This window comes from Rhea americana, unplaced genomic scaffold, assembly GCF_003343005.1.
Source record: "Rhea americana isolate MKP2758 unplaced genomic scaffold, rheAme1 scaffold_284, whole genome shotgun sequence".
NCBI lineage: Eukaryota > Metazoa > Chordata > Aves > Rheiformes > Rheidae > Rhea > Rhea americana.
The window spans coordinates 378,118-393,791 of record NW_028186406.1 but is presented as its reverse complement, the minus strand read 5'-3'; the positions used below and the strand labels follow the sequence as shown (position 1 = coordinate 393,791).

General features: G+C 38.9%; 1 long non-coding RNA gene across 1 annotated transcript; it reads left to right on the top strand.

Moving 5' to 3' along the window:
• Positions 1–6: 6 nt before the first annotated feature.
• Positions 7–15,057, top strand: LOC146593681 (uncharacterized). The gene is made up of 2 exons (XR_014896333.1): positions 7–293; positions 14,445–15,057. It is a non-coding gene; the product is annotated as an uncharacterized LOC146593681 (long non-coding RNA).
• Positions 15,058–15,674: the final 617 nt, after the last annotated feature.

The window sequence follows — 15,674 nt, the reverse complement described above, 5'->3', positions numbered from 1 at the left end:
CCGCTGAGCGGCCTGCGGGGCGGGCGGCGGCGGCGGGCCGGGCCCGCCCGGGCTCTTCCCGCCGGCGCTGGACCCTGCAAAGTTGCACTGAAAGCAGTCGCCGAACAGCGAGGCGTTTGCTTGCGGACACCTTCTCCTCGGCGCGCGTGAGCACGCAGCGAAAGCGTTACGTTCTCGCTGCTTTTACAGCCGCCTGGTGTCTCCTGGTCTGCTTCTCTCCTGCTGTCCAGGTTGCAGCAAGGCTCCTGGTCACCGCTAGCGTCTTCTTTCGCTGCCGTGCAAGCTGCAAACAGGTATTAACCCCTCATTCGCTTTATTGGCTTCCAYAGTCCTTTCCCGGAACACCAAGGCCTGCAGAAGACATTCACTGCCATTTTTTTTCCTTCACACTTGCAGTTTGTAGCCTCTCTCCGGGTGTCGCGTCGCAGAGCCGAAGGTAGAGATCCCTGAAGTATTAGGTTAGCTGGGATGGCTTTCCACAGCCTCATTCTGTCTTTTTCTTTCTTTCCTTTTTTTTTCCTGCTGGACTTGAGAACTGGACAATTTAATTTGGGAGTGCTCACATTTCTTTAACGTAGGTCTTTTCTTCGGGGGACAGGAGACGTTATAATGCTACAGCTACAGGAACTATATAGCTGAAGTAAATAATTCGAAAATCCTGCCACTGCCAAGGTGAAGAGCAAAACCTTGCTGTACCACCACAGGTTGAAATTAACAGATGAAAGCAAGAAGTTCACCGCAAAGGCAACTCATTTTCTTTAAACCCTTTTCCAGTATCTGTAGTTATTAGCTGTTGAGATAGCACACAAAGGACGATTTCCTCTAAAGACATAAATCAAGCCTAGAGAGAGACCATAGAATTTTTCTATTAATTTCCTGATGAATGAACTCTGAATCRGTTTGTTAAAACTCATATGGCATAAGGTTTTTTAACCCGTTCTCTGGTAACTCTCAGTCTATATTTAAGATGGTAAAATGAAAGGCTATTTTCAGTACAGCAACCAGATCTCCCTGTGCATAATGTGCACTGCTCCCCTCCATTTTCCCTCTTTATTTTGAATTGGAGTATGTCTTCTAGAGCTAAGTAGGTGAAGAGAGGGCCAGCATTTGCAAACTTTTTGCAAGGTCCATTGGAATTTTACCTAGCTTTCCAGTTTCAGTCTAACTCTTCTGGTTCTCACCGTGAGAAGATCAGCATTTCAGGAATGTGTGAAATAGCAAAGGCATTATTTTTTTTATTGGCCCACTAGTAGTGTCTGGCAGTGATCAAGTGAGGATAATTTAGTTGATGCTCCCCATTGGGAAATTCTTGCTGGAAGTCTGGCATGCAGTGTCACAAGATTGTTGCAATGCTGAAGTTACAGTAGTTCTTGCATATTGTGACTATTTGCTTAAGGAATTTCCATCAGGGCCCTTCCCAGCACGTTTAGTATGGCAGTGCAGGGAGCCCAAGGCCATGCGACACATCCTCAGACCCGCAGAGTCCGGAACTGATGGTCTGGCAGGAACCTCTAGTACTGACATACTGCAACAGAGTTCCTTTTACCCCTCTCCTGCTGAATATGCCCTCGACTAGATTCATGTGATTATAGCCCTTTGTCCTCAGCCACAGTAGGAAGGGATAGCTGACGCAGCACCCAACTGAGTTGAAAGTAGTGCAATCAACCAGTCAGCTATGTGAGAGATACTCCTTTCCTAGTGAGAGATACTCCTTTCCTACGGAAGCCCTGGAGATTGAAGAGCCAGTTACCTGGCACGGGAGGGACTACAGAGTAGGTTATTTTAGCAGGGTGGCAAATTGGAAGCAAAGTCTCTCAGGACACTTCCAGCCTCTATAGGAGGTCTAGGCATGATGGCTAGGGGGTTGAAATAGCTGCCCAGTTGTACACACTCCAAGAAGAAAGCCACAGTATGTGCCTAGAGCAGCTCAGGGTTATGGTAGGCAGGCTGCCATAACTAAGAGGCTGCCAAGACCAAGGGATTAAGAGAGACTGCTGAGAAGGAGTTGTAGACAACCAGCAAGAACTCTGTTTGGGTCTGCAGCCCAAGGAGAAAGCAAAAGTATTAAGTCTATAAAAAATAACCTCACGAGTGTAATGAAGCATACCTGGAAAAAGGCCATTACAAGCAGGTGTTCAGCAGGCAGGGACCCGATGCATCATACAAAAATCTGGAACAGCATAAAGACCCCAAATGTCATATCAGCCAAGGAACAACTGCAGTTATATAGCASGGAGAAGACCTTTACGCCCCTACTGGGTGCAACTAAGGCATGTCTGTTTTAAGGAAACGTCTCAGGGCAACAACGTTGGCATAGGCAGCACATATGGTAAACTTGCCGTCTGGGCATGCAGGGGGCTTGTACCAATCCTGATTGCTGTAGTCTTAAGTGTYCCCCCACCCTGGTTCTCAAGACTGTGACAGCATAACTACACAGGTGGCCACTGCCTTAATGCAGACTGGGCGCTAAGGAGTTGACAGGCCAGTAAATGTTAGAGCATTGAGAGACCCATGTTAGTGGAAAAAAGAAAATTATACATCTAAAGCACTTGTAATATCCGTTTTCTTGCTGATGCAATTCCTGATTTTGCCACTGCTGAGTTGAAGGTAGGAAAAGAGTACTGCTAGATTCACAGCCAAATTCCAATGCATGGAAAAGAGAAGGACATTTATCTTTACAACAGACATTATTATCTGTACCACTTAAACACTCTTCAGAAGGAAAAACAGATGGCCTTGTGGTTTTGGCTCTGAGCTATGCTTTGGAGACCCAAGTGCTATTTACTGCATGACTTTTGACCAGTTTGTTAAACCCACAGATGCAAAAGTTAATACTAATTTTCATATCCACCCAAATCATGTTCACACAAAGTCCAACACAGGCAAGCAAATCTGATGAGTTCAAATAGGTGTATATTCAACAACTTCAGAAGAGGGCAAAAATTACCTTCTTGTCAGGCTGGTTGCAAGGCTGAATTAAAGTATTTTGTAAAGCATTTGGATATCCTGAGGGACTAGAGAAATACAAACTTTTAATAATAATTGCTGTTTAACTGGATGACTTCAGTGTAGCATGGCAGAATAAGTCTAGTAATTCCTGTGTTTGTGCTTTGACTTTGACTGTTTTATAACTATGGCTTCTTTATATTTATTACAAACTCGAGATCTTAAAAAAAAAAAGAAAGAAAACAAGTGCAACTGTACAAGTTGCACTCACCCTAGAAGAGGCACTGTTGGACATAGTGTTGGCATAAAGGACACACAGCCTTACAGAGAAATACATTAAAAAGTCCTCTTTCCCTCCYCACCCCCCCAAGTCTGACCTTAGGCAGAATTTGGTAAGCAGGAGAGCTCTCCTCTAAAGTCATATTCATCACCAAAGAGGAAGGGCCTGGGGCATCTGTGCTGGCTGCCCCAAAGGCAGGCTGAGCTTGAGCCATTGCTGGAGAAAACCCATGCAGAGGCATTCAAGTGCCCAGTGAAGCAGTCAGACCTGCATGCTGATAACACTGCAGAAATAACATTTTGAAGCTTATTCAGGCCTTGGAAAGATTTTTTCTCTTTTTGGAGGGAACTCCTCTTTCCAGTGACTGGAATGAAACATTCTCTCAGGAAGCCATATTCAAAAGCTGTAAAAAAAAGTTACCTTTCCTTTTCTTTTCCTACAAGCATAGCTTGCAAGACAAAATTATGGAATTCCAGGAAARGCAACAGGAGAAAATGAAAATCCCTCCAAAATAATTTAGGGTGAAATTAGTTGACAGTCTTTACCCAGCTTCYGCAGAGTAAGTGTTCATCAGACAAAGATCATCAGCACTAGGAGTTCTGAAAAAAAAATGAAATGAGTTTGAATGCTGAACTGTCTTTGACCTCTGTGAAAACTGAACTATCCAAAATTAGTTATTTTTGTGACTCTTATCCTTTCTCTGCAATGAATCAATCAACAGAAGGCTAATTTTCCAAGTWAGTAGTGTGGAAGTCAGTACATACAAATTTATAAGACTGAGCTTRCACAATTCTTATGTTCTACCTTATTAGTACATTCACTATGCTTGTTCTTACAGGCAATAATGAATTATCCTTTGAAAAAATATATTCTGGTATTCCTAAAGTATGTGTCAAAAAGAAAAAAGAAACCAGATGCAGGCTCATTCATTTACCTCAGCATAAAATGTAGATTTCTACTGCAGCTGGACAGACAAACCCCAACAGTTTCACAAGTAGAATTCAGCTGTTCCATGCATGAAACTGAAGGTAAATTGTTGTCTTGCCATGGAAGAGAGAAGCTGTTGGCCAGTAAGAGACTAGCAGCAAGAAAGACCTTTCCAAAGYGCTCGAAGTTTGTTTACTTTTTCTGAAACAGAAAGGAACATAAATTATCTCTCCAAATATTTGTTAGCTTTGGAAAAATAAATGTTTAACAAAAAATATATATCTTGCACACTCTGTCAGATACCTAGATCCATTTTTGATAAAGATACAAGAARGAGCCATGACTGCATGWAGCTTATACAGTCAACAAATTGTGCCGTTGTGCAATCTATTCTTTCACTTTTAAATCAATTGTCAGTTTTAGTACTTTCCTTATTACAAGCTATCATCCTCTCATGCAGGGAGAAGCAGTCTCTCAGTTATGCAGCCTAATTTGTGATTACTGAATAAATAGTCCCAGATTATGTAATTTTCTTCAGCAAAATATATATTTTTGTCATTTGCTTTACCATTTGGGAAATTTTTGAATCTATTCCATTTAACTTGATCTGTTATTATAAAACCTTTGGACAGAAYCTCTCACCCTAGGGATTTCAGCTGTAAATCAACTGTTCTTTCTAGAAAATAGATGACTAGTCAGAAATGCATATTGCAACATGTGAAAGCCAACAGCAGATAGGACTGTATGCCTTCTTGTACAACAGTTTCAATTTTATGCTGGCAGTGTGATAGAGTGGAACAGATACCCAATAACAGTATTTTATTTATATAAAAATATGGAGAATTTGTTTGTTTATATTTGTATATAGCTACCCCATATATAGCACATTTTTTCTTAATTTTGTTTCATATGCACGATCTATGTGCCTGAATCCAGATTACTGTAAGGAAAAAAAAGTGATTCTTAGTTTAACTGTCTGCATCCCAAATTTTTTAGACTTGCTCTTCTAAATGATAAAATGGTGCCAAATTTTAGAGAAAAAAAWTTTCAAATAGTCATCATATCACATTTAGGTTAAGTTTTACATAATTTGATTTGAAGATAAGTATTTTCTTGAATCATTTTCTAAACTGCAATGTAATTTCTTCTGGTCTAACAGTGCTAGAAGCAAAACACAATGGCAATATAGCACTACAGGAAAAGCAGAAAATGACCAATACACTTTCACAATCTAAGATCAATAAGTATTTGGGCACTACAAATGCAAAGGTGTTAGCTGCAATAGTCATAAAATCAGAGAATAATTTAGTTTGGAAGGGACCATAGGAGGTTATCCAGGCCAAACCCCTGCTCAAAGAAGAGTTAACTTCTGAGTTAAATCAGGTTGAATAGTTTTAAAAATTGGACATAACAGAAATGATAGGGTAATTTGAATGCATCGAAGACATCAGCACTGGTCAATACTAGAGGGCCAGAGATACAGCCCTCAACTAAAATTTGATCTCATACCTGTTACAGAGATGCTTTGTCTCCAGGTGTAGGCTCAGCAGAAGTTGGGCTGGACTTGAGCTGAAATTGGATGAAATGCTTTTTTGTTCATATATGGCTTGCATCTGCTTAAGTTGGTAACAAAGCTCTCATTAACAAAAACAGAAGAACAATTTGTCATTATTCCATAATAAAAAGGAGTCCTATTTGATACTTAGCAGATATTTTTCATTCTGAAAGTTGATTGTGACACAAACCTGTATCCTCATGACTCCTCCTTCTCTTCTTTTATCCTCAGTTTCCCTTTTCCGTTAACAAACTTCAGTAAGCCATCTTTAAAAATCAGTTCATGACCTGTAGGACTTTACACAACAAGGAGAGCATGCCACTTTCATATTAAACTGCCTAAAAATGGGGAACGAGAGAAGAAAGGAGAAAGGATTTTAATTTTAAAAGTTGGCACAAGCCTAAGAACAGCATGTGAATCTATGAACTTTTCCATAATTAGACTTGATCTTCAAGTCCTGAGCTGTCTCCCTGCTGCATCAGAAGATCTTACGTTTATGGAAAAGCCTAACAAAAATTTATAAAGCATTATTGTAAAGTATAGAATAGTATCTTATCTCAGAGCACTGTTAAATCTTTCATATCCTTAGGCAACAGCAGCTGTGTATTCTTGAGCATGCCTATTCCAAACAAGCCTTCAGCTAAAGCAGCTTAATTATGTCTCTGGTAAAGGAGAAAAAGTGAGGAACAGTGCCTTGAAAAATAATTCTATCCAGTCTTTTAATACAGTTTCTCTTACATTTTCCCCTTCCAAAATATCAAAATTCCCTTCTTYTCTCTACATGAATACTTAATAGCAGTTAATAGTGATTACCTTGATTGTGGTTATTCTTCATCCTAGACATCATCACCTATAATTTGGTATTTTATGTCCTAGAGAGTTCATGTTACCATTACAAGAGTTTATGTTAGCAGACATCTCAAAAATCTATAGTGTTCCTGTGACAATTGTATACCTCCCTATTTAAATGGATATTTTGCTGTCCAGTAGCTCAGTGACTTGCACTCTTCTGTGTGTGTCAGGATTTTTCTTCAGGACTTTTTTCTAGGTTTATAGAGATGACATGTTTTACAGCTTCATTAAATGCAAGCAAAATGACTGACCAATTCTACTGCTGCAGGCACAATCTAAAATCATAGCCCATGTCTGGAAAACTGCTTTATACCCATCAATTCCTCTTGCGTGCCAAGCACATTTGAAACCTGTCATCCTCTGTGGCTAGCGGTTTTGAAAATCTTGCACTAGAAGAAAGGGTGGAAAAACATTCAAACAGCTACCTTGATTTTTTAGGAATGCCTATAGTGTGCCTACAGAGTGCCTATATATATGCTATTTGAAATATATGCTGCRTTCTCTAGGGGAGAGTAAGTCTTGGATTGAAAGTAGGAAGAAATGTGTTCTAATCTATAGGGATAAATCCATCCTTAACGTAAGGAACTATAGATGACCATTCAAAGCATATAGAAAACAAAAGGGTACTCAGATTATCTAATTCATATTGAGAAAAGCTAAATTACCATTCACTGCTTTAAGCCTGATGTTAATTTCAAACTTCCCAAATTTAGTTCTGGCTTGTTTTTTTTTTGTTTGTTTGCTTGTTTTTGTTTTTGTTTTTTTTTCATGGAGGTGGGAGGGTTAAGGGGTGGGAGTTGTTTGCTTTTAGGGAAGAAATAAGTGCACAAAGCAAATAAGGAACAGAAACCAAAACTTTTCATGACAAAATAGCTTAGTATTGTCTGTAAACACAAGGTGAGTCACATCTCTTTACATAAGCTAAAGTTAGAGTAGCTGGGCATGGCACCGTCYACCATACTCGCAACAAAAATGGGAATATTGCAGTGAATGCTCATGGACCTGACTTGGGAATGTTTAGCTGTCTGTATTGAAGACAGTTCTTTGKAAATTAAAAATAAAAAAAAATGGATATAGGGAACACAGAATAATGTCAAACCAAATGTAGCAAAGATATGCACATTTCAAAGGTCAAAACTGCCTATTTATTCTTGTCCTTAAAATAATGACACAGCATAAATAATGCCTCAAATTTCAAATGAATAGAAGGAAAAACTGTAGCATTACTGAGATATAGTATACAGCAACACTRTATACTACCAGCAGTTTCTCAGTCCTACAGAGGTTTCCTCATTTTCAGTTGAATGCTGAAACTRTGTGGGACCAGATCTTGTCTTTCAAATGAGAATGTGGAATGGAGGACTTTGATCCCATGTAGTCACTGAAGCTCTTTCAGACAGAAAGAAGGTTGCAGATTTTAGAAGAGTGACAAATGTTTCCATTTGCTAAAATTCACCTGGCACCTCAGGTGGTTACAGCATTCTTCATTTCCTGTCCTAACTCCTGAATTGTTGCTGTTGGGGCCTGGCATTTCTTCCACTGAAGGAGATGGGAGCTGTGCCATGGATTGCAGTGACAGGAGGAGGAAAGCAGAAGACAGATTAGGTTAGATGTTGGAGGATTTTCTGCGCACTCCGTAAGTATTTAAGGAACTATGGGATATGTGATCCTAAATACAAAGTTACACAGTTTGAACTCTTGACTTAGACACAGATATTTTCAGACAGGCAAAGCTACCTACTGACTGTACATCTGAGAAAGTAAGTCGGAATTATTTCTTCTGGCAAGTAGCAGGAGTATGTTAATGAAATGTGTCTGGATATGCTAGCTTAAGATAGAACTATGCTGGAAATGTTCCTGCAGCTGTTACTTGAAAAACATCTGTGGTGCTGTGCATGGAAATTTGTACATCTCTGTTCATACTAGCACAGAGCAATTAATGCTTGGGAACAGAGTATAAATTAGTGGGAAATATGAGAGGGACATTAAGGACCAATAAAATGACTAAAGAGTAGTATAGGAAGAAAGGAAAAAATCTAACATTCCATTTCTGACACAGAAAATGTAGTAAGATCCAGAGACTCTGACATTTCTAGAGTTCCAGATGTTAGTTACCTGTGTAAAAGTAATCATTTCAGCCAATTACTAGATACTTGTTAATGACTTGAGGGGTTACATTTTTTTAGGCTTTCCAACCTCAGTAATTTGTGAGACTTTATATAGACCAATAAAGGGAAAATATACTTGTTGACATGATTTGTTATTTACAGTTAATAGTTATCTCCATGCCATATTAAAAGATACTAATTCTCAATTTTAGCAGAAGACATTCAAGGAGGAAAGCTTAAAAACCCTATGAAAGGCRCAATGAGATATATTTTGTTTATACAATATTAGATAATTAAGGATTTTTTCCTCTCTTGAGGCTTTCAAATTAAGACTGGCTTATTAGAAGGTGTGTGTAGTGAAATCTATGGTCTGTTGTATTCAAGAACTCAGACTACTTAATCCATGCAAAGCAAGTGTGTAAGGAATTGAGAATGTCTTCAGTAACACATCAGCATGATGAGAAAGTAGGAAGATACCTGACTGGTAGCCAGAAATTCGTCACTAACTGTTGCTGAGACAGAGTTTCTAATAAAAACTGATGAGGTGTAAGTCACAATGTGTGACTCATCATGCAATCTCTATAGCCTTGTATGAGCTCTGCGGTACAGAACATGTATACTTTGCTATTCTACATCTTTTTTTTTCTTTTTCTTTTTCATAATACTTGCATTGCTGGATTAAAAACTTGACGGAAGTTAAGATGGAAGTGTCTTCCTACTGACTTGTGGATGCTTTGTGCAAGGCTTCTTTCAGTGTCTTAGACTTTAATGTTAAGTTGTAAAATGGGAATGTGCCATGTTAAATGTGTAAATAAATTTTAAATATCCATTTCTAGTAGTTGTARCTGAATACTTCCTAGTAAGTCATTTCACTCAACAGCTGCCTGGTTGTATAGTCCGAAAGGTAACTGCTCTTTTGTTCTTGGCTTAACTTTTAATGACTAATTTAAATTCCATTTTGTGCAGGTTCCACGTGACTTTGAACATGTCTTTTGAAATTATACACAACTATCTTTTTTTAAAAATACTTTTAAAAGCCTTAAGTACAAAGTTGCCTAGAATTAKCTTGTCAATTAAATAAAAGAACCCATTTGTGACAAGTGACAAAAGTACAGAGTGAATGAAATACACCTTCCAGTAACAAATCATTATTAAAAGAGAACTTTAAGCAAACTGCTAGTTATGTGGTCATGCTTAGACAAGCACAAGGTTATTGAAACATACAGCTTCCTCTCAGACAATTTAACCTGCATGAAGGCAAATTATTGCCATAAAAGCAATGAAGCAGGTTGCTCAGGCATTTGCCCTGGTGTAATTCTCTTTCTTCTAGAAGATTACTCTTGCYGCACAACAATGTCAGTGGCATCAGAATCAGGTTTGTATCTTCAGTTGCCATTACAAATATTTGCTGCAATGTTTTCCAGAAGTAAATTGATGTATGCATTTGATATTATTATCTAAAAAAGGACAGGAAGCAATATTTTAATAGACCTATAGATGCAATATAGATTTCTGAGAATAGCTGTAATGGAAATCAGTGAAACTGAACTGGCTCACAGAGGAGCTGCAGGGGGAATATACAACTGTAATACAAAGAGCATCTAAACTGACCTAACAGAAATCACATAGAATAATCTTATTCAGTAGGTAAGCTATGAAATGCACCACAGTCTTGGACACTCTCATGGTTTCATCAGTTTTYTCAGAGCACAGGGAGTGGAATTTGAACAAGGTGCGGCAACAACGCCCTGTGAGTGGCAATATTTTAAGTGGCAAGGGGTAAAGTCATTCACAAGCTCTTCCCCTTCTCACCTTTTTTTCAGAGGGGGTTTGCATCAGTGTGGTGGTGTAGTTCCCCCTTCCTCTTCTTGTGCCAGAGCCATTTTCAAAGCCTTCAAAAAGCATAACCTCAAGAAGCCACTATAAATTTTGAAAAYATTGCAGAAGTATGATGCATTGGACAATGTGCTTGCAAGGTTGGCAGTCAGCCTCTGAACACTATTACAAATCTTGCCAGCTCTGTTTAGAGAGGTGTCGTCATGAGAACATAGGCAGAAAATCAGGCTCTCCCAACAACTCTGCTCCCTCTTTGGCATTTCCCAATGCTCTCTCGGTGTTAGGGAGCCTTGATTTCTGTGATTACTAGCACACCATACATAGGCTTCTTCTGAGATGAAATAATAGACAGGGCCAACCCACAGTGTTGTTCCTGAAAAAAAAAATCCTTTTGCTCTAGTAGAAATTCTCAGTGAAGACACTGATTTCCTTTGGGATCAGGATTTTAGGACTAGGCACTTGCTACAAACAACTTGATTTTTAGCTATGTTTTCCAAGTTTTATGCYAGCAATTCTACTGTAAATATGAACAATTTCTGGGAAAGCTCTGTCATGTATCAGAATCCTAAACAAGTCAGGTTTTTGATCTGTCTCTCCCAGTAACCTTGTCTTGGAAGTCAGAAGTTAGGTTTTCCTATTGTCAGCGTGGTTCACAAACTTTTCCTAAGACAGTTTAATCTCCAGAGTATCTCTGATGAAACCACATCATATGGGTGGAGGGGAAGGGAGGGGAGGACACTGCATTAAAACAGCATGAATAGGGTGAAAACAGACCTAGCCTTTCACCAAATATTAATCTAGATGTGAAAATGAAGGTCAGAAGCAGTCACTTTCAGCCCTTTGCTTCAACTGTCTCTAGAAGTCTGATGCCAGTTCCTCAGTAGTTAGCTGTAGTTCAGCATATTATTCAGGCCTTGTTTATAGTAGAAAGTTTTGTGACTTAAATTACACTGATGCACTTCCTCTTGTCCCTGAACCTTGATGCAGCTGTGCTAGTATGGACGTACTTATCCCAGTGTAACCCATACTGTGGTAGCTTTCTTTTCCGTAAGCACAGTATGTGGTATCAATACAYGGCAACTTTATAGCAGCATAAATACATGCATAGTTTTATGTATGTATAGAAATCTATTGTATATATGTAAATGATACACACTTTATATAGAGAGTTCTGGGGTGTGTGTGTGTATGTTTWTATATATATTGGATAGAGCTGGCTTTGCATATATAAATATATATATAAAGCCAGCTCTGTCCAATCAAAGTTGTTTGCAGTTTGCYGGACCCACATATGCAAGTTGCTTTGCCGAAGGTGCCCTGCAGTCAGTCKCAGTGGCAGACCTCAGAGCATAATAATGGCCGAAACAAACTGAACTCTGCCTCCAGGCTTACTGTCTGGATGGGCAGCTGGTCTAGCCTGAAAGGTATTTCAGGACGCTGTTCCAAAAAAACTATAAAYGTAAAGCAATACACCTGAACAATACAGCTGTGGTGTTACAGATTTTCTTGTGTAGACTGACTTGCATTTCCCCTTTGTGATAAGGTTCCTCATGTCATGGAAATTCCTCTTATCTAGCCACTAATATTGTTAGATATATTTCAGTACTGTTTTGCCGTATGTTGTACCAGCAAAACAAAATCACAGTCTCTATTGTAAAATCTTACAGTCTATGCTAAATTTATTTACGTCTCCACTGATTTCTGTTTAGATTTTGTCTGCTCAAAATATTTACTGCTAAGTTTAGCTCCCTTTTCCTGAATGAATAAGCTTGGTTTCTTTTTTCTGCACCCTCCATTGCTAATTTCAACAATTATTTTGCACTCAGGGTGCGGTCACTAAGGCATATGTGCACGGTCATTGCTGATCTCTGGATTTATTCATGTTTCCAGTGAGCTTTTCACCAGTGCTGACTTTGTGTTTGCATTATTCCTTGATTGGCAAGTCTTGTTTTCCTTCTATCATTTAGGAAGAATGTAATAAATCTGAATAATCTAATTTATTTATGAATTCTGAACTTGACCAACTTCCATTAGCACAAGATGACAAGCGTGAAATTACATACATCTACATTAAAGATGGGAGCTAAACCAGTAGGGACATTTACTTGTATGGCTACTAGAGGATCGAATGCCATTCTCCTTGAGGGGGTTCTGTCAAGGAAACAAGTTTTAAATTCTAGAAGACATACAAATCATTTTATCTCCTAAACTTTGTGTCCCCTCACAAAGGACCTATGCAAATACTYCAGTTTTGATAGGTTTTTATCACCAGGGGCTGGTCCCTCTGCTTTTAAAACCAACTCTGCAAAGTATTGCTTTTATATAGACAAGTTTATGTATTTGTATTTGTGTGTGTGTGTGTGTACATAATACATAAATATACACACACGCGCACTATGAGTAYTTTATTTGCGTAAAGAAACTAGTTTTACTCTCCTCAGTAAAATAAACAATCTAACCCTCAAATCACCCCTTTTAATTAAAACAACAAAAAAAATCTTTTTTTTATGATGTCTGTTAAGGAATTTTGAAAGAAAGACTAGGTAGCTCTCAAGCAGGGGAAGGATTCTACGGCTAATCTCATTTTTTGTAGACTCTCTTGATGTTTGATACTTTACCTACATTTTCAAGTAAGCTTGAATTATGCTTGAATAAAATGCTAATTCATGTAATAGCTGTTGTCTCTTGCATCATCACAGAATTTAAAGAATATTGGCCAAACTACACACATTTTTTTCTCAGAATTGTGGGAAATATGTCATGCTCCCATATGGCAGCAGTTTTGTCTGATGGAGAAAGAGAAGAAGTCACAAGTCAGTGACTTTTATCTCTAGTTTGTAACTGGTTTCATGGTGCCTCTCTCCTCCTTACCAGGACAATGGAATAGCAATGGAGCATATAGTTCAATGAGTGGCTGTAAAGTGCGCGGAGCTCTTTGGTTAAGTGACCAACAGGAAACAATTGCTTTAAGGGAGTCCTGTTGTTCTTTACTCTGGAGACCARTTGCTGACTGGGCTGTGACAGAGAAGACTTCATGTTTCTAGGGAGTTTTCCCTTAAGATGTTTCTACTGTCTGTCCCTTAATCATGAAGGTTTATAGTATAATTTCACTTTGGAAAGCTGCATACTACAAGGTCCAGTTAATATCTCTATCATCTGCTACTCAGTACCCAGCTATTAGCCATCCATAACCATTCTCAATCAAATGCCATGCAGACCTGCTAAGACAAGTTTTGCCAAGCCATATTAGAAGATTGTTTAGTAAGACTTATTAAAATAAAGCCTGCCTATGTCACTTGACGGTGCTGAAAAGTGTCACAACAACAAAAAAAAAAATTCATCTATTTCCCTTAATCTCAAATAAGTACAACATTAAAAGAAGATTAGTTATTTGTTGTGTAGGGAAAGAAAAGAGCTTTACTTGTGGACTTCACCATGACTCCTGCTTTGCTGCAACACTGGGTTGTTCTGCCAGGTCCATATAGCACAGGGAGCAGACRAAGTTTCATTGTTTACAATTCCAAAGCTCATGACTCCCTCTTTTATACGAAGGATCCTTGAGGGTGTGTGGGTTTTTTGTTTGTTTGTTTTGGTTTGGTTTTTTTTCACTCCTACACAGCTTTTCACAACAGATCAGCTAATGACAGAGGAACAAAGATGGGACAGCGACCCTTCTCTTCCAAATGTAGAAAATAAGCTCTTCTGATGCAAGGCTACACAGAAAAAGCCCTGTTGATCCATACTCATATAACAGACCTTTTYCTCCATCAAATTACATGATATGTGAATGATAAATTTTCAAAGTGTTCTATTAGGTTTAAGTTGGTCAGTAAAATAAAAACAGTGTATGTGTTCAAGTAGATTGCTGAATTAGTTTTTTAAGAATCCAGATGCTATGTGTTTTAAAAAATAATCCTTTCTGGTTTTCCTTTGCATTTAGGTAAGCTGAAACATATGTTCTGCTCTGTGGTTTTATCTGTCTGAAGGAGAACGTCTTTTCTGCATCTCTGTGGTGCTTCATGTGGCAAGACGTATTTGAGAATGTGGAGAAAAAAGCATGGACTGCCAAGGGAATTTGGATAATACAGACTGGACTCATGAGCTTTATCTTGCAAACATCACATAGGTGACATCTGCAGCTGCCAGAAGTCAGTTTGAAGTCAACTCCATTAATGATAAGCACTGTTTTTAAAAATGGAGCACAGCCACAACTCCTTATTTCAGAAGATAAAAGTAACTTTAGACCTTGAAGAAAAAAAAGGTAGCTATGCTAGTTCATTCACATTGCAGGGATGCTCTATTCAGGAGTGTTCRGATATACTTGATGGCACCTATGAGAGTGCTGTCCTGTAAATTGTGCATATTTGTGGGAACCTAAGAGAGCTCATAATCAAAATAAACAGTGGGAAATTTTTGGCCATCATCACTGGCATAACAGACAATAACTGTGCCTGGAAATAGAGATTGGCATAGTCAACATTGTTGACTGTTTTGTACAGGAGGCTTATTTTCCCAGACTGCCACACTTAATAAACATTTTCTATTTGTTGGAACTGTGGAAATTCAGTAGATTATACGGAATGCTAATCTGCTGTCCTTGCCGCAAGTAGCCACATTTTTTTTTTTTACTTCAGTACGTACACATCACTGTCATTTTGGTTTTCCCTTTGAGATTTGTGTTGTCCATTTGGGTTTGTCCATGAAAAATGTATCTGCAGAACATGGAACAGGTTCCATGTATAAAAGAATTTCACAAATCCAGACTGTGATATATCTTGTGAGATCCTGTTTYACCTTATCATTAGGGCTCTGTTGAGCTGTCCACTGAGAAGAGCTGATGCRACCCCTCTATGTCTAGTGTTCTGCKAGGGGGCAGGTAACAGCATAGTTGCCACCTGCTTACAGTATTAGCCATCTTSTTCCTTAAGCATCGGACCCTGAATTCCTGCTACACATAAATCTACCATGATTATAAAGAGAAGCTTGGAAATGTACCTCCTGAAACTCTCAAACACCAGTCAGTCAGTAAAACTGCCTCTTCATTTAAAGCAGTATGTGGGATTTTCAAGCCAGACAAGCTGGGGCATGCRGACATCAGGAGACACGATGTGAGGAGAAGGCTCCCACCCGTGTCCCACTCCCCGGGGAGTCGGGTCCACACAAGCTGAGC